This window comes from Nilaparvata lugens, chromosome 4 (genome assembly GCF_014356525.2).
Source record: "Nilaparvata lugens isolate BPH chromosome 4, ASM1435652v1, whole genome shotgun sequence".
Taxonomy (NCBI): domain Eukaryota; kingdom Metazoa; phylum Arthropoda; class Insecta; order Hemiptera; family Delphacidae; genus Nilaparvata; species Nilaparvata lugens.
This window is the reverse complement of record NC_052507.1, coordinates 32,135,814-32,163,594: the sequence shown is the minus strand read 5'-3', so window position 1 is coordinate 32,163,594 and position 27,781 is coordinate 32,135,814. Positions and strand designations below refer to the sequence as shown.

At 32.1% G+C, this 27,781-nt stretch overlaps 1 protein-coding gene and 1 long non-coding RNA gene across 3 annotated transcripts in view; both read right to left on the bottom strand.

Annotated features, from left to right (window-relative positions):
- Positions 1-27,781, bottom strand: part of LOC120351146 — a 49,103-nt gene that overhangs the window by 4,854 nt on the left and 16,468 nt on the right. The gene's annotated exons all lie outside the window — the stretch shown is intronic.
- Positions 317-5,207, bottom strand: LOC111047971. Of its 2 annotated transcripts, XR_005571192.1 has the most exons (3): positions 4,734-5,207; positions 3,936-4,049; positions 317-530 (listed from the first exon to the last, which is right to left on the bottom strand). It is a non-coding gene; the product is annotated as an uncharacterized LOC111047971 (long non-coding RNA). The 2 variants fall into 2 exon arrangements; XR_002605876.2 differs by lacking the exon at positions 4,734-5,207 and having other exon boundaries at positions 3,936-4,136.

Genomic DNA, 27,781 nt, shown 5'->3' with positions numbered 1-27,781 from the left:
ACCTAATGATATCAATACACATCAATAGGTAGCCATGGATATCAATACATAACCAGCTGTATTGATATCAATACAGATAAATAGCCATCTATAAGCAGCCTGTCTCCTTTATAGGAAAAATCCTCTTTTAAATCTAGGAGGATGAAGATAACATTTGCAAGGATTATAATATTTTAACCCAGCTGCAACTGGCATCAGACAAGAGAGTATACCTGTTTAATTATCTATAATTAATATAAGTGAATTGGATTCAGTGAATAGATGTCTATTGACATATTGATGAAAAATTAAGGGATGTAAATAGTTAAGACATGAATAATGTGAGAAGTTTGTTTATTAAAATAACTCATATGCATGTCATTTATCTATTAAGAAAGGTCCTTATTGTGGTGCTCCAGAATACTTTAATCTCTTCCTGTTTAAAGTAGCAATTTTTTGAGCTACATACTGGTATATGTTACTGCACCTCAATTCAATCTCAATTTTTGTAGCATTCAGATTTTCCTCCAGGATCCGGTGTTTGAACATTTCTAGAACAAATAACAGTTCAAAGTATACAATCTTCACAAATTAGAAAATAAGGATTTTATTTCCTGAATTAATCTGCTAGCAAATTTATTTAATAACCTAAAAATGTATTTAAATATGCATGACTCTCCCTCTCCTGAAAGGAAAGTCCAAGATAACACAAGAGCGTTTTTTTCACGTGAAAATTATGTCCTCACAGTTTTACATTAAAACGTCATATTCTGGTGGAAAAGTCGAGAAAATCACATTTTCTCACGTGAAAAATGTGTAAATGTTCCAACTTTTCACGTGAAAAGTACATGAAACTGAAACTTGAAAATAACGTTTTTTTTTGTTTCTACATTTTCACGTTATACTGAACTCTCAGAAAAGAACATGAATAAAACGGTTTTTTATACATTTCTTGTCCCACATTTGGTCATTTCTTTCGCATGAAAATTTCCAAAAATTCACATGAAAATAACGTTTTTAAAATACATTTTTACAATATTTTATTGTGAAAAGATGGAGAAGGATTACCTTAATAAATTATTCTGAATAAATAACCTTTTCAATTCTTTATTTTTACATTAAAAAACTATAAATCTTATAAAACTTTTGAATAACCACAATTTATAATGTGAAGTAAATTTTCTACCCTAACTTTACAATAATTTTACACAAAACTCAATAAAAATTAAATTCAACTATAAAGTCCTATTCAGACAAATGGATTTTTCCTGGTAAGTAGTGATATATGCAATCTAACAGCTGGACACTATAATTACAAACAGAAAGCTCATTTTCATTTTTGTAATCATTCAACAGCTGACAAATTTCAAAAATGTTTCATGTAAGCTTCTTTTTTCATCTGTTGGACTTTGTATCAGCCATTTGCTTGTATTAGCTTTGCATCACCAATGGGAAAAACCATAAATGTCTGGATGGCCAATAGGAAGATTTTTGCTTTAATAAAATGGCGAAACAACAATAATTTATATTAAAATTGAATTTTATTTTCAAAACATCACAGTCTTCAACCCTTCAATAAGTTGGAGACTGTTGTAGATATAATACTGTAACTTTCAGGATAAGTTATTGGTCGAATACTCCACCTTTTGACATACAACTGAATTTCAACTCCTCATAAGGGGGTGACTTGGGGGCTGTAAATCAAAGATTTTGAATGTAAATACCCATTGTGTATTATCTTGAAAGCCTTCTCAAAACGAGAAAGATGAAATCAATAAAAATCTTCTATGATACTTTTATCCAAAATGGCGGCTGATTGAAGTTTTGGTTTTTAAAGAAATAATTGATAAAATTCAATCAGCCGCCATTTTGGATAAAAGTATCATAGATTTTTATTGATGTTATCTTTCTAGTTTTAAAAAGGCCTTTATAATGATGTATCACACAATGGGTGTTTACATTAAAAATATTTGAGTTATAACCCCTCATTTCTTTACAAACTGTAACTTCAATCAGCCACCGTTTAGGGTTCTTTCTTCTTCCTTTTAAAAATTTTAAAAACTATTAAGCCAAACCCTTTTTTTTTAATGTAAAGTATTTGTATTAAATGTCAATTATCTGTGAACTCAGTGCTGTCAAAGAGTTCGTAATTTGTAAAGATTCCCATAAAAATATCTTTAATTCGAAAGAAACTTATAAAAATCTGGATCACGCGTTAGCCCAGCAGTGACGAAAAGGAGCCTACCTAATTAATTATTGGAAATAATTAATTCAGACCACGAGACCGTCAAGAACTTCAATTCAGTGAGTGATAATTCAAACGAGCTCGTTTTTTCTACGTTCAGTGGGGTAATTAATAAAAAAGCGCTATTCAAATTAACTTGAATTAAATTAAAAATCACCACGTGTTGTATAATATCACATAGTTCATAAGAACATTTTATAAATTTATTTAATATATGTAGGGAGCTTACTTCCATGCACAGCCCAAATTCATATTAAAAGCCCTGAGATCTCATGTTTGAATATTAATTTATTAATTATAAATTTGTTAATTGACCAAAGTATATCATATCAAACTTATAGACCGAACAGGTTTTTGTTTGCAGAATTTTGTATTGATTGGAAGTATAAGTATCATTATTAAATATAATATATTTATGAATTTGAAACTCACTATTGTGAATATTAGCAAAGCCTGTGATAATTATTCAGATTTTTGAAATAGATTATTTAAGTGAATTATAGATATATCGAATATTTTATGCACATCTTTTTTATGGGAATATATTTTGTATTTTATTTCAGCATACAAACTCATAGAATTTTTTATTATATCCTAACTCATCTCGTGATATACAGTTTGAGCTGTTTTAATACCAACAAATATTTAGCAGCACTTAAAATTATTGAATCGAGTGATATTAATCTTATTCAGAGCACTCAATATTTATCATCCTTTGATGATATTCATCTCATCTACCAGAACAAGTATATTAAGAAATTATATTAATAAGGTTCCTGTTATATCATATAAGGATCCAGAGAGCTTCCAGAACTGGCGTTGTAAGTTCTAAGGAATTTCGGAAGGGTATATTGGGGAATACTTGTATTCGCAATGAGCGTTTTAAGAATCAACTAGAAACAACTATAGTTGGTCCTTATTATTCTCTAGTGATGCATGGTTACTGATAATCAGTCATCAAATATTCTTTTACTTTCCTTATTGGTGTTCTTCAAGAACTTCATAGAAGCAGTGGTAAGAATTATCAATCACCGGTCACTGAACCTTATGGTGATTATTTGTATTTATGAAGTTCATGTTTCTACCACTGAGCTAGAGCTGAGGTTTGAACCCAGTAATTTTGCGAGCCGGACGGCCTTAATTTTTTGTGAATTTATTCGCAAAAGAGGGAATTTAGAGACTGCTCTTATAAATATCAGAAACGTCGTATTATCTGTGAAGGATTTACAATTCACAACTTCACAACTGTAACTTCAATCAGCCACCGTTTTGGATTCAAGTTTCATAGTACATTTTAATTGATGTTATGTTTCTTGTTTTAAAAAGCCCTTTAAAATAATGTACCACACAATAGGCGTTTACATCAAAAATATTTCAGTTAAAACTCTTGAGTCACCATATTATACATTCTGAACCTAGTCAACCCCTTATGGAGGGGTTGAAATTCAGTTGTACCGTACGTCAAGAGTTAGAGTATTTGACCAGTAACATATCCTGAAAGCTACAGTATTTATATCTACAACAGTCTCTAATTTATTGAAAGGTTCCCATACATATGACTCACCCGGTATGATTACTAACTTATAATGATTAACACAAGCCTAGAGCCAATACCTACTATTACTTAGTAATAGTAGGTATTGACATCACCCATAGAAAAAAATTTTTTGACTTTATATTCTGTTTTAAATTAATCAAAATTGAGACTTACTTAGATTTCTCTTTGCTGGTAAACCGAGTTTTTGGAGACTTCAGCCAGTATTTGATTACCGTACTGCTTCTATGTCTTTTTCTTTTGTGTTGGAAAATTTCATCACCACAGCTCCTATCAGAGATGAAACAAAAGTTTACTTATAATTAAACATATTTCAAATAATATTTTTTTGACTGGAAAATTGGAAAAATACACATGTTGCAAACACACAGTCTCACTCTCTCTTATTATATAAAATATATATTGCTAAAATGAGAGGACTACACCGATAGTTTTTCTAAATTGGAATAAGATGTAAAGCTGTTAATATAAATAAAGAATCAATTGCTTGCTGGAAAAAGTTTAAATAAAGCCTGCCGGTCCAGAAAACAACTGAATAAATTTTAATCTATCAATCCACAGTCATATATTATTGATATTAAGTTCATTATAATAACATGAGTGTAGATTAGTTTGTGGTGACTTCAATTACTTAGGCTAGGCTAAATAAAAAGTTTTGTTACACATTTAAATTTATATGTACCAGCATATAACCCTGGAATGTGTCTGCCTAGAATAATAATCATCTTATTTCCAGCAATGATGAATTCAAGAGGCTTTTCTCTTATTATTATTATTATTAAGTTATGCCTTAAATAATACAGTATTCAGTGTTGTGTTATGAGGTAATGTTATGTGTGGCCTATAATAGTCTTTTGAAAAGATTATCATTTAAATATATAAGTATTTAGACCTATAATAGATTTGTTCTCTCATTTTATGGTACATCAATAAAAACAAAATCACTTGACTTACCTATATTTCCTGGATCAAATCACAAAAATTACAGACTACGAAACTCATTCCAAAAACCGTTGGTCCTTTACAAAATTCATTGTGCATCGTGATCGTGTCATCATGATCATTCTATTGATAGACCCAAAATGTTGATATAATATTATCAATACATTGATAAATAATAATTATCAACTATTTATAATTACATATTCTCAAACATCATCTACATCTTTGTTTGGAAATGTGTTATTCAAATTACATAGTTTAAATAAGTGAAGGTAGAATACAATCCTGATTTCTACATTTTTGAATGCAATAAAATCAGTTTTCCCCGGGGAAAAAGTTAGAATTAGTTTGATATATCGATTGTTAAGACTTTGATATTTCCATTTCACAGTATCAATATTATTGATAATATATCAATATTTTCATTCAATACCATAGTAATGGTGGCAATTTCAAAATTATTGACAATGTTACTGTTATTAAAACATTTGATATTAATTTCAGGTGGAGATTATTGATTTTTTATGGGGGGACATTTGTGCTTGACACTGAAATAATGTTGGAAACGATAAAATAGTAGGTTGTTATTATTTGAATTGAAACCCCAAAAATCATTACAAAATCTGTGTGAGTAATTCCAGATACTGCATGATTTTCCTCATAAACTGTGATCTAATTTGAAAAAGTGTTATAACTTTTCTAATTTTGAATGGAATCATTTTAAATTCTAGGACAAGGTTGATAATATGAACAGAAACGTTCATGAATTTTTTCAGAATTTTTCATGATGAACCAAATTCTGTCACCAAAAGTTCTAGAAGTGCAAGTAAACATAATATATTGAGTCAGGAATGAATGACAATAATAATTCAATTGATAAAATTTCAAAAAATTAATATCTACACTTCAAAATGTGATGTTTTTTTACATGTGAGCAATCACCAATCAATGTGATGCTAAAGTTTCTTAATACTTCTGAGTTGTAGTTACAAGTAAGTAAAATTACAAATAAAATAGATGAAAATTATAGTATTGGAAAATATTAAAAAGATTGAGTGTGAAAACCTTCTAATAAAAATTGATGTAAGTGATGTTACTGGAATGCAATTTTAATGAGAAATACAATACTGATAATACAATCTTGAAAGTGACTTATAATGCAGTTATGACTTATAGTGCAGTTAATGGAAGTATAATTGAATCAAATTAAATTGTAAAACATGAATTAATCTTCAAAATTAGATGTAATATTTGAATAGTGAGATACTAAAGATAATATGTAATGTTACAAAGATTCTTGTGAGTCCAGATTGGAGAATAGACTTAAGAACAAATTGATTGAGGCTGTTAAAATTGAATTGATAAACTAGAGTTTTTAAAAAAAGGCTTGGAATTGCCAAACATTAACATTCATGATAAAAATTCTTACAAAACCAAACCAAAACCAGGGAATGGAACTAAGAATCACAATAATTGAAGCTGAAAATTGTAATCAAAAGTCAAATTGTAATAGCTTTGACTAGAAAGATAATTGAAAAGATTCACAAAAATTTGGTGTACAAAATAAATGATAATTCAGGTTTGAGCCAGTGGATGGCAATGTGGGAAAAGTTGCTAAATATCAAAATGACAATGAAGATGGCCTAATGAATAAATTATCAATAAAATCTGATTTTTAGGTTAACTTTTTTGAAAATCAAAAACAGTAGATAATACGTATATGTAAAAGAAAAGGTAAATTAAATACAAAATACTTAGCTCAATGTAAGGTTAGCAGCTTCAAAGTGCCAAGAGATAGGACATGTCCAGGCCAGGACATGTTGATGGGAAGCTGCAGCAGAGGCAGGACTACCGGAGGAGCAAATGTTCTCAGGAAATCAAGAGAAACATGGAGTTGAGCGAGGATCCAAAATGATGAAGTTGTTCCAAGGGAAGAAAAGCGGCAACAATGTGGCTATCAGTGAGTAACAGTTACAATGCAGTAAGTCACAGTGCAAGGTGATGCAACAGCAAGACAATCTTATGTGAAGAACTTGGAGCACAACTCAAATTTGTAAAAAGTGAGTTAGAATTGCAGAACGAATGTTTGAGAGATGCAATTTGATTGAAATTCATTGAAACCTGAGTCCAAAGTAACTTGGAAAAACACTTGAGTAGACATGAAACATGTAGTTGTGACGCACTGAATTGAAAGTTATGAGAATTTAAGACTTCAAAGTTTAAAACTCAAGATTGATTGTTGACTTGATTGTAGAAACCTTATAACATTTGAAAAGTGATCTGAAGATTGAGATTGAGTGCAAAAGAACGGTTTCAAAACTTGAAAAATGCAGAGCTACATGATCTCTGGACAAAAGCGAGTTGGAGCGAGAAACGAACGAAGTTTATGAGAGACAAAGCAGGGAGTAAAGTAGTATTGTACAATTCAAAACCAAAAAATCAAGCTATAAAAGTTTAGACCTGAAAACAACCTAAATAGGACAATCGACGAAAATCTTTAAAAAATATGCAATGTATTCTAAAGCTATAAATGAAGAAAGAATGACAAAAAACAAGAGCAACCAACAAGTCAGCTGATTAAAGTAAAGTTGGCAGCAGAAGCATGCCAAGATTCAAACACTGCCAGCACGACTACTACAAAGAAGCTGAAGTGAAGAATGGATGGCAGACGAAATCTAACACATAGGTTGTAGCTGATTGCAAATAAAATATTCTGTTTTTTATGAAAAGTTTGATTCTTATATGAAAGTAACATATTATCTAAATGACATTAAACGTATACCAAAAGACTAAAGATGATGATCAAAGTGACCTCTGTTGTTCTTAATGCATAATATTTTCAGACGTCTTCTCATTGATTGTCAGACCCATTCAAATATTCCAGGAGTCTGCTTTATCATTCCTATTATATTCACCATCATTAATCGGAGTTCTTCAATTGTATCAATCAGAGTATTGTATACTAAGGTTTTCAAGTGTCCCCAAAGATAAAAATCCAAAGGATTCAAGTGTGGTGACCTAGCTGGCCATGGTACTGGCACACCTTGGCCTATCCATTGATTTGGAAACCGGTGATTCAGGTGTTTGTGTTTACAAACAGCAACACTGAAGTGTGCTGTAGCTCCATCATGCATAAACCAAATGTGTTGGCGCAACTGAAGAGGTACATCTTCAGGGGTCTGCCTGCATAAATGAGCTCTTTGGACATCAAAGAACTTGTTTCAGACAGATGTTGATGAATAGTGGCAAAAAACCTCGAACTTGGACATACTCAGTTAAGAAAGTTTTCTTGATACAAACGTCTTGCTTCAGTTCTATTACTGTGTCCCATCCCATACATTAAATGCACATCAGCTAATTTGGAGTATGAATAATGTCTAAAGTTACCTGCCGTTTTTTGAAAAGTTAACACTCAACACAAGAAAGCGAAGTGAAATGGTTACAAATAACTGGTTAATAGATTAAACAAAAAACACAGTGCGGTTACAGTAGGCCTAGATTACAGTTTGTTGCTTTGTTCAACAGTGAGCTAAAATATTCCTGAAAATAATTTTCAGCTGATAATTTCTTTTAAATATTTTCTTATTCAAAACAAAATAATTTTCAGCTGATAATTTCTTTTAAATATTTTCTTATTTAAAACAAAATAAATCAGCTGTTTGGATTTAAATCCATGTTTTATTCGCAATCAGCTACAACCTATGAGTTATTAGTTCTCTCCTCATAAAACAGCAAATTTTTGTAGTGTAATGTACTACATCAGAATACATTCTATTCAACTTTTACTCAAATTTAGTTTACACAGCTTACATAATTCTTTTCAGAATTAAATTCTCTACAATTTTTATTTTAGAAAATTATTTGTTCACTGGTCATTAAAGAAAGTTATTGGGCATCAAACGTAGAAGTCTGTGTTTTTCTACTTAGACTACTCACACTACAGCTTCCAGACTAGTTTAATTCAATTTTTCAGATATTTTTCCATATGAGTAGACTGATAATGCGGATACCGCAAGACTTTTTTACGACATTTCCCCCCCTTCTCCCTCTCCACGCACCCATCCTACATACTCCCCACCCCCCCACTCCTGCCGCACCTCTCCTGTCCCCTCTGCCGCTCCTTAGAAGGAGAAGAACCTCTTCCTCTCTCTCTAGAAGGAGAGGTGGAAGAAGAAGGAGAAGAAGAAGAGGAAGAAGAAGGAGAGGTGGAAGAAGAAGGAGAAGAAGAAGGAGAAGAAGATGGAGAAGAAGAAGATGATACTCCCTCTCTCACTCTCTCTCTCTCTCTCTCACTTTCTCTAGTCATGCTCCATTTAATCTATAGATAGTCATGCCCCAATTACATTCAGTCAAGCCCAATTACATTTAGTCACGGTCTATTTGATGATGATTTATAGCAGAGAGAGAGAGAGAGAGAGAGATATGTGTGAGAGAGAGAGAGGCAATCTACTGACAGATTTAAGTGAAATGAACTTCTGCCAGATTTAAGTGAAATGAATATCTCACTCTCAGATTTAACTGAAACATGTACTTGACAACGTTTGTCAAGCACATGCAGAATTGTGGGTTGTACACACAATGAACATTATATTTTTAATGTTTCCTCAATCATAACTAACGCAGAGAATGAACTTGTATATCCAAATAAACACAAATTAGTAGACATATATATTTAAACTCTCTAGAGAGTGATCTATGATCTTTTACATTTTTTATCAGCAATGTCATATAAGCATTTCCAGAGATCATTAGAATTATCAACAATAGCTAATGATTCATCATTATTTGAACAACCATAATGCAAATGTCCAGTTTCTAGTATATCGAGTAATTCAAAAATCTCAGATAAAATTGGAAAGTGGAGATTTTCTGTTTTTGTTAATGCAAGATCACTCACCTCATCACCCATTGAAAATTTAATATTCTTTGCAATTAGATCAAATTCATTGAATGAAATTGACATCAAGAGACGAGATAGTTTCTTGAACTTTGAAAAGCTATAACAATCAACCATATTTTTCAGTTGAGTGTATGTACAGGTAAAATGTGATAAGAAACTATTTGAATGAACTTGTATCTGCACACTATACTACCCACTTCTATAAATAGAATTGAGCTTCAATGCATGTGAGATCTTTACAACTCAACTAACAAAGCATTACTGAATGATTAAACCTAGACAATGCAGGTACAATGGAAAATGAAAACAATCGAGTATATACTAGAAATTTATTTACACAATTCACTACAATTGTTTATCACTTCCTCTTCAATTTTTATTAGTTTACTAACAGACAGTTCATGGGGTCTGTAATAGCATAGATAATCATTTATATCGTTCAAATTCACTGTGTTTAAGAAAATGTCTTTTAGTTGTTTTACCAAATGATGATTTTCATGAGTTGAATGTTTAATTGCAATTTCACAAGCATCATACCAATCAATACACTGTTCTAACCTCATTTCCAATTCACTATCAGCTTGCATCCACTTGCATGGGTCCATGATGAGTGAATGAAGAAACTATACATATGTCGGTACTAATAAGAGAAATTAAATGGTTCCTGCCCCTTCCCTCCAACGCAACATACACGAGCAGTATGATATTTCAATGCTTGCATACAATAAACACATTGAATTTCTTGTCCGTTATAGAAAAAGCCATATCTTGCAAAGTTTTTCTTTTCTGTATTTGAATAGAATTGACATTTTTTCATGCTAAGCATTCTATTGTTTTCACACATGAAATTTGGAGATGAGTCCATATTTTTCATTATCAATGAATTATAATGAAGAGCGGCGAAGAGGGCACATTGCCCCCTCGGATTGCAATGATGAATTTCACAGGCATTATAACACCATGAACTTGTAAAGTAGTTAAAATTTGGTTTCTCAATTTCATCCGGTAAACAACATATGTTTTTGTGTAACCTTCTAAGAAACTCAGCTTTCTCTGTACCTTTTGTGTAGATTTTATCATATCCTTCAAGATAAGATATCAATAATTCTTCTGTATAAATAAAATGACCATCTTCCCAGCGTATTTTGTGATAATTGTTCTCTGCCCATGTTGCTTGCTTACGTAATTTATCATTCAATTCCAACTTTGCAAATGGCGACTTGAAATGCAACACAACAAAGCTATTCACCTGATCTACGATTCCGATTTCTTTCACGATAATTTGATTAGAATTTCCCTTGAACCAATGCATGTCCACTGTTGCGAATTTTTTACAGGAGAGAGTTTCTTCCTTCTGTTGTGCTGTTTTGTCCTCCTCCATCGTCCTCCTTCGTCCTCCGTTCTCCTCCTCCTCCTCCTCCTCCTCCTCCTGTGGTTTAGGTGTCCTCCCATCTTGAGTGATAGTAGAAGTAGTCTTCCTTGACGTCAAGATCACACTGTATCCCAATAGATCGTGTTTTCTTCTCGAAATTAGAAGACATTATAGGTGTACTACATCTTGAGTCATAGTAGATGCTGTCTTCCTCATCATCATCAAGATCACACTGTATCCCTATAGAGCATGTTTTCTTTTCAGAATTTGAAGATATTGTAGATGTTAACTGATCAAAGCTAAAACCTCAAATGAGTAAAATTTGAAAAATGCAATACTTATATAGCTTGTGCTCTATCGAGAAATTACTGACCTTCCTTCACCATGGAAGTAAGAGGAGTGTACTCCATGATACGATCACTGATTAAAATGCAATAAGCGGAAGTATTTGGAGGTACAGCTTCCTTAAATTCCATATCTATTCTAATATCTGTGGAGGATTTCGAATGAGAAGATTGATGTGAACAGTCAATTACAATCAGGGGTGTTTTAGTACAAAATGTGTCAAAATCAATCTCTGTTCCAAGCTCACTGTTGATACTATGGTTATAGTAGGCCGACGCAAAATCCAAAAACATACGGTACATCAATTTGTTGTTTACCAAGGAGGTTTTAATAAGGAAAATAGTCAGAGTTCAAGTAGACCTTTGCATTCTGAAGATTACAACTATCAAATTCCGAGATTGATTTATTAATTTTATTCTTACAATCTGTTTGAAATGCTAAAACAACATACTTTGGTGTGTCAAGATGGGATGCAGTTTTTACTGCCCAAGAATGAACAGTGCTATTTTGTAAATTTGGTAATTCTGAAATCTCCCAATGACAAAAGCTCAGCTTCAGTGGTGTATCAGCATCGAGCAATCTCAAGAATTTCAACCTCACATGATCTTCTAAAGTAATATAGGGAATTCTCCATTGAAGCTTCATTATTTTTATATTAACGTTTGTTGCTTCTGTAGATTCGATGCAATTGAGATCTGTTGATGATCTTAATAATACAAGTTCTTGTTTCAAGTTTAAAATTATTCTTTGAAAGTCTTCAAAAAATGGTAAAACTAATTTAAGAGGTACACAGATGTAAACTTATTATCTTTTAGTGCATATCCTGCTCTTAGCCCAGTCAATAAAGGTTTTTTCGATCCAAAAATTAAATAAAAGCTGAATCTTTTACCATCGATAGAACCCTCCCAGAGGGTCATTCTCCCGAAAGTCCCAAGAAATCCCCTTGGAGCTTTCCCCCCTAGCCCCCCTCAAAGATAAAAAATGCAGGTAATCACGGAAAATCAATTATCTCTGTAGCCATTGATCAGAAACAGTTCTATTATATGCCATTCGATCCGTTACATTATGGACTACAATATTAGTTATATTCATTCTTTGAATAAAATCAACGGTTTTCTTGATAAAATAGTATATATGTAAAAATTTAGGGGGTTTGCGATTTGATTTTTTTGTTTTCTTTGATTAACTTCAAAGCAAGTGGTTCTAAAGAATAATGTGACGAATAATTATTGTAGCCACATTCATTGCGAATCCATTGATGTATATTGTTATGTATTTGCGATTCAAGTTGACGCTGTGGAAGGGGAAACAGCCGACACGGCTGACGGAATAATTTACTGCTGTCTACATTGCATCTCATTTACACTATGGCACTCGAAACAATTAATTTTGTCTATTGTTTTGACATGTGCTGTATATAGATTTTCACTTTTCTAAAAAAATATTACAATTTTCTTGATTTAACCATGCTCATGATAAAAATCAGGATTTCGTTGTTTGCTCACAGAGTTTATTATATTAATTTGAAGTGTGCCTTCTCCATACAAGTCAGAGGTAACACAATTTGATAACTCTAGTTTCAGATATTGATGTTTTTCAACGAAGTTTCATGATATATTATGTGTCTGACTCCTTCATCTTATCCTTATTTTGTGAAAAATGAAGATTCAAAATTCATTTTCTTAGCTTTTCTTGTGTTTTATCTTGTTTCATCACTCTTTATAATTTAAACACTTGATAATGGAATGAATATCATCAGATCACGTGAACAAAAAAAATAAAAGGGTGAGCCTACCTGAGATACTATATGATAACACTGTACTCCTGATAAGTTGAAAATTCTCAAGCTGAAAGTAGATTAATTTGTTGCACATTCGGCTCAAATATTAACAAATGTTACCAAATATTACCAATATTATCACATATATAGTGAGAACAAATTACTCTGAAGCTTTCTATTCTTACTGAACATGAAGAGGCAATACCAACCCAGAATCGCAGTTCCGTTCAAATCATTATTATCAGAGCTTTCAAATTGATGCTATCAATTTGATGCTATTGATGCTATCTTATGTAACTATGGATGTTTTCCCCATCTCACAATTTCCCTATTTATCCTTACCCTGATTCATGATAAAGTAGTTGATCTCTATAATCACAAAAATCAATGTACAGTACCTATAATAAATAGTAAAAATAACAAAATTTCTAGTAATAATGCAACTTTCTCTAGGTACGAATTTCAAGGCTCATAAAATGACTTTTTCTCAATCACAGGCAGAAATTCCAATGATCATCATAATAGTAATTTGATGAAAATTGTTTGTATTGTACATTGTTCGACATAAGATAAGCTACATCTTTAAGGTAATCAACGTATTTAGGACTATCATGATTATGAATGAAAGCGAGACTGTGATAGAAGATTGGTCAAACTGAAATATAAACATTATATACAATGCATATTTCTGATCAACTCAAATTTCAAATGATAGTATCAAGCCGTAATGAATTGAGCAACTAAATTTCAAAGTTACTATCCATTGTTCAAATCGCACTGTGATTTCCTTCTACTTCCAAATGGATTGAATTGCCTCACTCTTCAACGTAACAAAAATTATTGTAAAAAAACCAGTGGAATGTGAACGTCATCCAAATAGCATTTGAATTTCAATTTTCAGATCATGAAATTCATAAAAAACTAATTCTTGAGAGAATAGTGATGAATTGCAAACAGCGCAAGTAACATTGATACAAAGCGATACAATGAAAATCAACATCGATTAATTTAATACTGGACTTATCAAATTTATATTACCGTTAATTTATATTATTTATAAAGCTTATAAAATGTAAAACCAACATTTTAAATTTTCTCTACTGGAGCAAAACATCGATAGAAAATAAAGAAGAGCCCATTATAAGCACAATATACTTGTGTACTTGAATTCACTTGAACTAACTCATCACTTCAACCCTTCAATGATCACAATGAACTGGAATGGTATAAAAACCATGAAATTGATAATCAGGTTAATTTTTCAAATAGCTTCACCCAACTAAATCTGTGAATGCTAAGTCATAAGAAGTCATGTTCAATAGATTTAATTTGGATGCTTCAAATAGAAAATGATCTATTCTTCTGGTGCCCTAATCAAAATCAATTTCAATCAACATTAATCGACATAAAGAAAAGCTTCTGCCAACCTTGTGTAATAAATGACAAGATGCGAATGGAGGTGACAAATCGATATGTTAACAAAAATAATAGTCTCTGTGTTTGAAATTTATGTGACTCATGGAAACATCATGTTGTGGTCATGGAAAGAGGAAATATCTTTTGATGTAGTTATATCTTTTCACTGATTCAAATTTCAATTTGATCTTATATGGAAGGGTACATTGTGGTTAAATGTGGAACACATTCATGATTTTCCTACCTTTCATGCATGCTTACTCTTCCTTAATTTGTATGTTAGCATGGCTTTCATCTTCAGAATCTACTGAATTTTCATATTGGACTGTCTAAATAATGTAGATTCAACTAGTAAGAACGGAAGATAAGCTACTTTACAGAGAGAAACATAGAAAGTTTCAACTCAACAAGCCCAATGTATGAATTTTTTATGCTTCAGCCGTCATATATATTTGGCTCAACTGAAATTATATTATCAACCTGGCTTGGAGAATATTAACTGTAGAAAACAGCAAACACTGCACGTTATGATTTTTCAGGAAATTGCCACTGTTAACACTATTGTAATCTATGATTTATCTCAGTTTTTGACATTCATAACTTATGATAAATTTTAGCATAGAATTATGATCATACACACATATTTTTAATATGTATTATATTATGTAGGCCTAATAGTATGAATATTTTATCGGTTGCAAACAATATCTTTGTCTGTCATAGAATACATGATTTAGCACATATATAATAACAAAATGATTTTAGAGAATTAAAATGTGAAAAATTAGTTTCATCGCATGTCAAAACAATAGACAAAATTTATTGTTTCGAACGCCATAGTATGAATAAGATGCAACTTAGAAAGTAGTAGGCCTACTACTGTATTTTACTGTTTACATTGGTGAAGAGAGTCAGCCACGCCATACCGCGTTGACTGTTTCCCCTTCCACAGAGTCAAATCGAATCGCAAATACATAACAATATATATCAATGGATTTGCAATGACAGTGGCTACATCAATTATTTGGCTTATTTTCCTTTAAAACTACTTGTTTCGAAGTTAATCGAAGAAAACAAAAAAATCAAATCACAAACCCCCTAAATTTTTACATATATATTATTTTATCAAGAAAACTGTTAATTTTATTGGAAAAATGAATATAACTAATATTGTAGTCCATAATGTAACAAATCGAATGGCATATAATAGAACTGTTTCCGATCAATGGCTACAGAGATAATTGATTTCCCGTGTTTACCTACATTTTTCATGTTTTAGAGGGCTGGGGCGGAAAGCTCCAAGGGGATTTCTTGGGACTTTTGGGAGAATGACCCTCTGGAAGGGTTCTATCGATGGTGGGAAATTCAGCTTTTATTTAATTTTTGGATCGAAACTGCTTTTTTGGACCTTCATTGACTGGGCTATCTGTCAAACCCAGCCAAGTGATATGTGTTCTTATCAAACATATTTTTCAGTAGTATAGCTTTAATTGTTGATGTTAATCCAATTAGTCTTGATTTAGAAATTTGTTGTCCAGCCAATTCATATCGAATTTCATCAAAGAGATTTCCAATGAGGTTACTGGATAATATATACTTAGCTTCTATCGGATCATCCCCGGCCTTTGCAGCTGGTTTTGTACACTTCACCTCCCCATCAATAAATATAAATGATTCGCATGGAAGACTGTACTGATCCATAGAAGCCACATGGATGCGAGCTTCATCTGAGGGTTTAATTTCTTGACCCGAATATACTGTATGAGTATGGAACTGAAATTTAGTAATATCATTATAGAACTCGAGTTGAGATTCAACATAGAGAATTTCACTAATTGCTGCGCTGTACATGATGCCAATCTACTATAAATCCCAACTTTTCCAATATTCTCATGCTTTTCGGTGATATAGCACGTAGCTTTTTAGGTGTTGACTCTATCATGTTCGAGTCTCTAATGAGCTTCTGTGAGCAAATGCTAGTGTGAGGTTTGAAAACAAGGAATCCCATTTCAAGTTCTTTGTTTTTCATGAATGTGAAGTCTAATTGTAATTATATCTCCCTGGAAATCAATAAACGATCCTTCTTGATCGGTTACCTTTACATTAATGCTTTGAATTCTATGTGTGTTTAAAGGCATATAGATTATCGGATTAGGCATTTCATTTATCAAATACCCACTAGGTACTCCAGGTAAAAACTCATATATAATATGTTTCTGTTTGCCATCAGAGTAACTCCCACAGGCTATATTGCACTCAACTACAATAGAGTCAATATTTGTTATGCTAACTAAATGTTGAGAATAATACCATTTATTCGGTTGTAATATAACATTATCAGAACCAAGCATTTTTCCTATTGAAGTAGATGATGTAAAGTCAATAGGCTTATCAGAACGAATTTTGAGCTTCATAGTATTTGTGTTAGCTCTTATATTAAGTTTCTTTTTGTCACTATTCAATTTAGTCTTTAAAGCTAATATAATGTCATCAACTTCATACACACCCATATCAAGATCAATTAATTTATCACCATATTTGAAGGTAGAATTTTTACCTTTTATAACATTTGCAATGCTATTGTAAGTACAGAAATGAATCAATCCAATTTCCCATTCTTTATTTTTATCCAAATCGAGAATTTCTTGCAAATGTTCATAGAGATCACTTGATCTAGATCATAATGTAATAACAACCATCTTATATGTTTTCGGTACAAATACTGGATTACAACTGGTTTGCAAAAAACAAGAGCATAAGGTTTCCACATATATTTGTATGTAATGGTTGCATGTGCTCAACATTGTAAAAAATATTTACACCTGTTTCTTTTTTCCAATATTTATTCAATTCATAAGGTGGTTGTAAATTACCAATTGGATCAAAATAGTAAACATTTGATTCTCATTTCTCATAACCAACCCAGTATGTACCATGTCCAGATTGAGTGTCTAAATTAACATTACAATTCTCATTTTTTAGAATTTTATTAGGTAATGTATCTATCATGTTTACACCTCATAGGGGAATTTGTAATAATTTACACCATTTTATTTGATCGTGATTAGACAATTCACCATTGATATTCATTTTTTCACCATCTTTGTCTTTCTACGTTTTTTAACTTCTTTTTTACTTTTTTTCTTTGGGAATAAACTTACACAATATGGTGAGGAGGAGGGGTTGGGCCCAATCAAAATACGACCACTAGTCGAGATTGGGGGGTACGGTTTCAAATAGTAACCTCTACCTGCAATATGCTGTTTCAACTGAGCAATAGCTTTTTTTCCTTATCGACGTGCTATGAGTTTTCCTAACACTTGTGCTCTTCTTCTTCTTTCTCAAACCACCGCCAAATGCTGCTTTAGCTTTCATCACATTTGTTACAAGATAACTAAGTGCTTTTTCACTAAGAGATGTTTTTGGATTTTTGAATATCTCCCATGCAGTGTTTGCAAGAGCTCTGTCTGCAATCGCTTGTGATTTATTATCACTATTTTGAGTGTATGCTATATCATGTACCTTACAGGCTCTATCTAATGAATTATACCTTGATCACTTCTCTCCAACTTTTCATTAACCTTGGCGCCAGGTCCGCACCACTGATAGCCGGGGATGTGGGATTCAATGGGGGATGCATTTATCAATTTATTAATAATAGTTGATGTAATGTCCCCTGCAGTACCCCCTATACCTTTGACAATTTTGCTAGCCGAACTCAAGATTCCTCTCCCTCATCTCCTAGAAGATAACTTTCTTCTACATACCATTTTTCATTACCTTTCAACTCAATAGTTGAACATTGACTGAGGTTAATTAATCAAACACTTAACCTCAATCGAGAGACAAAGAAATTGTCTCACTAAGTGCTTTATATATTACTACAAAGTTGGTATGTTTTGATCAATAGGGAATACAATTTTCTATCATCAAGTGTCTTATTAACACACTTGTTAAGTATGTTGTAAGTTTTGTAGAAATTGCAAAGAATTGAACATTCATCAATCATAAATCTATAATTGAAATTGAAATTGAAATTTATTGCAAAAAACAAAATTACAATATTACAATATATTAAGTTACAAAGTGTTAAACAAATAAGCAAAACTTAAACTTAATTATTAGATCAAAACTTAATTTATCTTTATTTTGGCGACTGCTGGCATAAGTAAGAACTTGAGAGCCAGCAGTGAGTTTACATTATTAGATTTAACAAGTTTAGCTCTTAACTAAAATTTGTAGAATACTTATTCTATTTGGCTTTTTAAATAATTATATATATATATATATTTGAACATCATCAAAAACTTACGAATAACTAAAGAATACTTAAGAGTAACTAAATCTATTGTAGCGTTAATTTAAAAAAGAAATTCCTGTTTATCCACTCTTCCACAGTTTTGTGATATTTACCAGTTGGTTTTTCTATAATGAAATTTGACGGAACTAAGTTGATGAAAAGATTACAGTAATAAAAGAATTGTTGCCTACATGTAGTGAGCTTGATCAAAAGCATATTGTATCTATTGAAATGATTTACTCGCATATTGTAAGGGGTAGTGCGAGCTGAAAATAGAGAGTGATTCTTGTTTATGTAGAGTATTATGGTTTTCATGAACGTTTGCCTCAATGTTGGTACATCAAATTCAATAAAAATATCTCGGCTTGGGTACAAACGTGGTCTCCCTAGAGCTGCTCTTATAATATGTTATGTTTTTGGAGGAAAAACAGTTTTCTCAAGTGTGTATCAAAAGCTCCACCCCACACCTCAATGATATATTGGAATAAGGAATGTGCATATGCAAAATAAATTTTTCTTATTATCTCCCTGTTTTTAATTTATTTATTTTATAGAAAATATAGATGAGATATTTCAATTTTGAGCAGAGGTACTCTAGGTGAATGTTCCATTTGATATGGCGATCTACAAAAATACCAAGATATTCTATAGATTGCACTCTTTCTAAAGGTATATTTTCGTGGGCGACCTCATTCATTATTTGGGTGCCATTGTTATTTTTCTTTGATTTTTTTATAGAAAGTTCAAGATCTATTGATGGTTGACCAATTACGGTGGGTGAGAAAGTTATATATTTAGTTTTCCTTGCATTTAGGGTTAGTATATGATCTTCAAGCCATTGTTGAACTATTTTCAAATCATTATTTGCAACTTTGAACGTTTCTTCCCATGTGTCTCCGCTAAAAATCAAAGTTGTATCGTCGGCGAAAGATAAAATAGTACAATTTTCAAGGTTTAATTTCAACAGGTCGTTTACATAGATGAGAAACAAAATCGGGGATAGTACTGTCCCTTGAGGAGTACCGAACTGAGAGGTGTAACTGATGTCTGTCTGTCCATTTAAAGTGAGATACTGTTCCCTATTCGACAAGTAACTTGAGAATAACTTATTCACAGAACCCCTTACACCCACCATGTCCAGTTTATAGAGGAGTATGTTGTGAGGAACTGTATCAAAGGCCTTGGATAAGTCCATAAAAATAGCCATTAAATAGTCCATAAAAATAGCTATACCAATGTCTTAGACTAACATCGAGAGAAGCATCTGTTGAATTGACACATGATTTGTTATAAGATAATGTATGATTTCTTACTAACAGTGATTCCTGCATCAATTGAGGTGTTTCCAAATCCCTAATCTTATTTCATACATTTTGTATAGATTCCAATATTCTCTTACTATCATTTTGCATTGAATCATATTTTTTCAAAGCAATATGGAAAAGTAATAGCATATTCACACAACATATTATAAAGAGAAGAACAAATAAAACTCTCCATACAATTATCTTCATTGCACAACTTCTCCCTTCAAGTGTTGTAAGCATACTGATAAAAATAGATTGCAATATCTATAGTGAGTGTATAGTGCTAACAGATGGAAGAGAATCTCGCAACAAGGTCGAGACTGACATGTGGTACATGCGTGTGCACACACAGCAGCAACTATAAAATAGCTTCTCTTGTGACCGCACACTCATTGACTGCATAGTTACAAGAGCATTACTATTCTTGCATGTACTATTCTACATTCATTGAGTGTTCAGTTACAAGAGGATCTATTCTTGCGTGAACAGTGTACTATTCAACATCTTCTTCTTTGACACAACAAACAGGTGAGAATTAAAAACAATTTTTATAAAAACAATATTACAATTTATTATTAATCACTACAATATTTACATTAAATACTACTACTACTACTACTTGTAAAGCATCTCACCGCAACATGGTATGACAATAAAATTGTTAAATTTTAACAATCTTAATGTCAGTCCATGTAGCAGTGACATGCTTCTCCACTATTGCTAAATTTTTACAATTAGCATTAAATTTGATAACTTTTACGGGCGAAATTATGGATGAAAATCTCTGAGGTAGATATACCTCGGAGATTTTCTTTGTAGATGTAATGTTTATTTTTAATATTATTCTTCTCCCATGGTGGTTTGTTTCTTCACGAGCAGAGCTAATACTATGCGGGACATCTTCTGGACATCTTCCGCCAGCTTGCGGGGAGGCATCCACGGTTTAGCTGACGGTCTATTGATGATTGAAACAAAATCATCCTGATTGTCATCATCCTGCGCCACCACCTCCTTTAGTAGTGGAGCAATGGAGGAGTTCTCAGTTTCATATGCACGTTGTTTCTGTTAAATAAAAATAAATCTATGATTAGTAACTTATTATAATTTGTTTCAGATTATCAACTACTTGTGATCAACAGATTATTGTCATAATCTCAACTTGATATCATCAGATTGACAAGACATTCTCTACACAAAGTGAGTAATATCAGTTATTGAAATAATATTTCTTGCTTCATATTGCAGAATCCAATAGTGATTCATCAAATGCATACATCAAATTAATAAGCAAGCTCTTTCAATGTACATTGCAACAAATAACTATCAACTGAATCAGTAATTTTCTTAACACATCACTTCAATATTATATTCTATTATAGCAAAAAATAGTATGCATGATTAGTACAAATAGTTTAAATAATATGTAAGCATCATAATAATGATCATGAAATCAAAATATTCATCTTATTCAATTTTTGACTGAAGTCTAATCAATTCAACTAGTAAGCTTGATCAGTTCAATTTCAAAAAGTAATCATTATAATATTCATGAATTCAAAATATACACATCTTATCCAATTCTTAACTGAACTCTAATCATTTAATATCACATTGTGAATGCATGTAATACAAAGCCATCTATTGGAAATTAGTTTTTTTCTCAGTAAAGTGAGAAATTTATTAGATAGTAGCATGCATTCAACCTAATCACTTCAAATAATTATATTTCTTGATTTCATAAAACAACATAGAAGTTGCTCAATTCAAATGAATATATCAATTTCAATGTAATCATCATATTCATGAACTCAAATATACATCTTATTAATTTTTTTAACTGAACTCTAAAGTTGAATAGTTTCATTTCCTATATTACAATTCGTTATCAAGAAAAAATTTTCGATTGAAATTGTCTTTCAAATCTAATCAGATTCATCAATTTCTCACAATAAATTGAAGTCCAATAATTTAATATCATAATGTGAACAGATCTATTGGAAATTAGTTTTTCTCAGTAGAGTAAGAAATTTATCAGATAGTAGCAAGCTTTTAGTAGCAAGCTTTCAACAAATTAATGACAACATATAAAGATTTAAAATTATCTGTTCACATTACAAGTTAATAATATTTGAAATAACTAACCTTTGAGGGTACAAAGTTGGTTTCCTCATCCTCCTCCTCCAGAAAGCGCAGCTTTCTCTTCTCCTGTTGCTTGTTGGAAATCATCATGAGTGGCACATGTCTTGGTACCCACTGCAGATGAGATGGCTGAGTGTCCGGTACAATGAATTCCTTACTGCTCAACCCCCTCTCCACAAAGACACCACGGCTCTTCAGTGGTGAGTCCTCACAGTCAGATGCAGCAGCAGCAGCAGCGGGAGCAGCACTGGTAGTGGTGGCTGGAAGCTTCTTCTGCTGTGCAGCTTGCGCTGCCCAGTAAGATGGGAAGGAAGTGCTTTGTTGTTGAGGAGTATCTGGAAGAATGTAGTCCTGATGCGTAGATGATGAGTCCATGATGACGAGGATATGTGTAACAGGAACGTGACTAGTGCTCGAATGAAGCTGGCAAATCCAATAAGCGCTACTTATATACTCATTCGTTTCTCTCTCTCTGTTTTAGGATGAGTGAGAGATAGTGCATTTTCCCGCTTATCACATCCTTGACATGCAAAAGCATTCTAACACGTACAGCAAGGTGCATTCAGAGAAAAAATATCAAATTCTCACAATGCACTAATATAAAATTTCTTAGTTCCAGATATAATATCTCGAATAACAATATTTCGAATGTGAGAGCAATGTAATATCAAATCTCCTCATTAATTTTCATAATTAACATCACATGTTGACTTGCTAAATTTCTTCTCAATATTATTGTGATTTTCATTATGTTCGTTGATTTCACAGAGTTCGAGTGTGCACTACTGCATAATCACTCTAGTCTTTGAGGAGGAAAGACGTATGAAGAACTAGTCTGAGAGTTGGAGTGTAAGCAGAGAGAGAGACAGTACAGCACATCATTCATTGCATGTAAGTATGATACAATTTTTTTACTTTATTTTTCTAATCATGATTTTTTCAGAACTTACTTCTTTCCTGATAAATTAATACTACTACAATGCACTTATTCCTAACAAATCACTAATATCTTGATTCTGATTACAACTTCTACAACAGAGTGCATATTGTACAATATCCAGCTTGTTTTCCCACAGCATCTTCTTCTTCTTCTTCTTCTTCTTCAACATTTGTCTTTTCTTTTCCATTATGGCTCATCTTTTTATATATACAAAATGGAACATGTATCACTTTTTCATAAGGATTTTCAATAATATATTTGCAATATACACATTGCAGATATGATTTCTCATGTAAAAAATATCCATTTATTGCAAAATAGTCTGCTCTTTCGATAAATACCGAGAGCTTGAATGGTTCTGGATGATGGAAAGTTAAAACTTGTTCTTCATATTGTCATAGAATATTATTATCAAAATTCTCCTCTTCACATGAAATATTATCTTCTTTGCGCCATCCACAATTTGGACTGCCTTACTAGGATCGTCTGTTGCCAACCAATTTTCTAAATATACTGAACAAAACACACATTGAACAACGTCAGGTGCTCGCACAAATTTAAAACCCTGTTTAGCCATATTTTGAGGTGACAACAGACTTGATTCTAATTTTCAACAATTATCAAATGTTAATAACCTCAATCATTCATGCATGAAAATCTGATCCTGAGATAACATTTTTGCACTGTACTTGCAGCTTGTCAAATCACAACTGATTTTTTAGATTAATGTTTACTTGTTTTTATATCTAATTCTATGCCATAGTAATATATTCTGTGAGAACACAGGGTTAGAGGCGTGAGTTCGCGAGCAATTCGCCATCGCATTTCCTTCAAAAACGTAGCACCTGACATTGAAAATGTGCTTCAAAACTCAAAAGCTCGTGTTTTTGAGATAATAAGAGAACACGCTGCACGTTTCGAAGGAAATGTGAAATGGTTTTCAGTATCAAATTTATTATTGTATAAGATGGTAGTTTTAGAATCAGAGGAATCCGAAGCTGTTTCATCCATTGTGAATCTACATAGCTACTTGGCCATAGGCTTGAACATCTTGGGGAGTAATGACGAATTGAATGAACATTTTATGTTAGTGGTTAGGAAAATTTTAAGTTCATTCAATAACTTTGTTCGATTTGGGAGTGGGTGGGTGTTGAAGAAGATTGACTCGCTTGATGTAAATGTGATTAGATATAATCCAATTTACACAAGCAGTTATATTCAAACACCCCAGTTCATCAAGAATAAGACATGTGTTATCAATGTCAAAAATCTTTCTGATAAAAAGTGTTTTCTGTGGAGTGTTCTAGCCTATTTTCACCAGAAACCAAATAGGCAGACATTAACGGTGAAATATTTGAGCAAATTCGCTCACAGGCTGAACACTCACAGAGTTAATTTCCCAACCACCAATCGCAACATAAAGAAATTTGAAATTCTTAATACAGACATTGCAATTCATGTTATCGCGTATGACAACAAAAAGTTTTTCCCCTATCGAACAAGAATATTCCGTACGCGTAAATACCAAATTAATCTTTTAATGTTGAAAGGCGATGCAGGAAAAACACATTTTTGTTTAATTAACACCGCGAATGGGAAAAATGGATTGTCGTGTCTTCTTTCTCACATTTCGAAAGCTAAAGCACAAGTAGATGTTTGTAATTTCGGTTTCCACAGATTTACATCAGACAAAACAGTAAACCAGGATGGGAAAGCAAATTTGATGAGACATCCAGAGCTTTGTTCAAAGTTCCAGTCTCAGAGAACTCCATACCCAAAACGAGGTGAGACAATCAAATTTAAAAAACTCGGTTTGACTTTGAAGAAAAAGTATACAATCTATGCGGATTTGGAAACATTTGTTGTGAATATGTATGGTAACGAATCTGATTGTGAGGATGTACCTATCACCAGAAGTTACACCAAGAAAACGGTGCATCATATTCCGTGCGGGTATTGTTTCATTGTAATTGATGTGAATGGAGATATCGCGTATGGTCCAGTACTCTATAGATCGAGTAATATCAATGAAAAGATCATGGAGAAATTTCTCAAGGAAATAATCGAACTGGGTGATTTATTGAGTGCGGATATCAAATTCAAATTCAAATTCAAATGATCTTTATTCACAAAAAAAGTAACACAGCAGCAGAAACATTAGATAAATAGTGAATATTCCCCACAAAGACAACAAGTCTGGGTGTGGGGAATGAGCATCGTGAACTGCATTATAACAACCTGACAGTTGAAGATTTATAATAAAAAAAAAAAATAGAATAAGTAAAGTAGAGTAAAAATAAAAAAAAATATCTTTAGAGGATGTGGAGAGCACTTAATGCTGTTGAACCCAAACTTCTGTAGTTAAAAAAAAAATATATATATATATTTATATACATATATATATGGTACTGAAAAAGGAAAAAAAAATGTAGTACAAACTGAATAATTTTAAGAGACATATAAAATGCAAAATTCCGATGGAGCATTCAAGTGAGCGTCAGCAACGCAAATTTCAAAACGCTGATAAGTGTGGCCTTTGCGATGAAGTTTTTACCGAAACAGACACAAAGGTACGCCATCATGCACATGAAAATGGGAAGTTTTTGTGTGCTGCTCATGTGTCGTGTAATTTAAATACTCGAACTGACAATACAATTAGCTGTTACTTCCATAATTTTAGCGGATTTGACAGCCATTTTATTCTAAAAGCTCTTGGAAAATGTAAAAAAGAAATTTCCTGTATCGCCAATACATCAGAAAGATTAACAGGAAGAATTGATACATTACCATTTGGTCACTGCAAAATAGCAAACTGATTGCACAGATTAGTGTGTGTGTAACGAGGTAGTGACCAACACATTGAATTCTGTTTCAAGCGTGTCTTCACACAAAGAAGAAGAATGAGTAATATTAGAGCAAAATTAGCAGCAGAGCTTCACTCTGCTGCACGTGTAAATTACCCCACACATAGATATGAGTTGAAGAATGAGAACAATTTATATCAATCAGATCTGATTGAGATGGGTAGCTTATATAAATTCAATAAAGGATATCGTTATATTTTAGTTGTTATTAATTGTTTTACTAAGTACGCTTATTGTATACCTTTAAAAAATAAGACTGCACAAAGTGTTTATAATGCACTCGAACCCATTATTTGTAAGAATAAACATATGCGTTTTTCCCAGACAGATGGAGGGAAGGAGTATTTTAATAAGCATGTGAAAGATTTGTTAGATAAGTATAATATCAAGCATTATTCTGTTTTTACTGATAAGAAAGCTAGTATCGCTGAGAGATTTAATTGTACAATGAATTAAAAATATATCGATCTTTAACTGAACGTGGGAGTAAAAACTGGGTTAATAACTTACAAAATATTGTAGATGATTATAACAATACAGTACACAGTACTATTGGAATGTGACCTAAAGATGTAACTAAAAAACATCATAAACACATTTTAGAATCACTAAACTCTGCATTTAATAGACGATTCAAATTAAAAGTGTTGAAACCAAAATATAAGCTAGGTGATATTGTGAGAATTTCTAAAAAGAAACTGATATTTGATAAAAAATATTTAATGAATTGGTCACCCGAATATTTCTGAATTGTGAGCATACATCCCACAAGACCTATCACTTACTCATTAGAAGATCTTAGTGGTGAGATAATACAGAGTAGGTTTTATCAAGAAGAAATTAAAAAAACACATTTGAATGAATCTGAAAGAGATGTTTATTTGATAGAAAAAATATTGAGACGAGATAAGGATAAGTTGCTTGTGAAATGGATTGGATTTCCACAACCATCATTCATAAATCGAGAGAACTTATTAGAGTAAGATTGTAAATGATTAGAGTAAGATCATATGTTGTGAATAATGTACATGGTATAATTTTATTGATTCACATTTGTTGTAAATAATTAGAGTAAGATCATATGATGTAAATAATGTACATTGTATAATTATCCATCCACATCTGTTGTGGATAATCATTGTAATATTCTTTACATTGTGTTTTTTAAATAAAAACAACTTGAATTGAATGTTCACTCTTTCATTTCTCATTTTTGTCATAGAGAAGTGTGAAGTAGTAGTAGCATGTGGCACAAGGTGTCTAGATGTTGAATGGGTGAGTACATGTATGTGTGTCACCTAAAAACGCTTCATTAGCGAGTGAACCAGACACATGAAACAGTTCGTTCTGTTTGTATATCTCACTTTCTCAACATGAACAAACTCGTCATTGTAAATTTTGATAAGTTAATTGCACAAGAGGAAAAGCCTGTATGGTGTAAGAATGGGGCATTGATACCACATAACGCTAGAATTCTCAACATGGGCCCATCTGCATGCGGTAAAACGAATTTATTGTTCAACTTGATTTCTTCCAAAAATGGATTGAGATTTAAACATATTTATTTAAATACTAAAAGTCAATATCAAGATAAGTACTTGTTTTTAAGAAAAATCTTTTCAAAAATGAAAGGTATTGAATTTCATGTGAATGATATTCCCGGTAGCATTCCACACCCAAATAATATACCACAATAT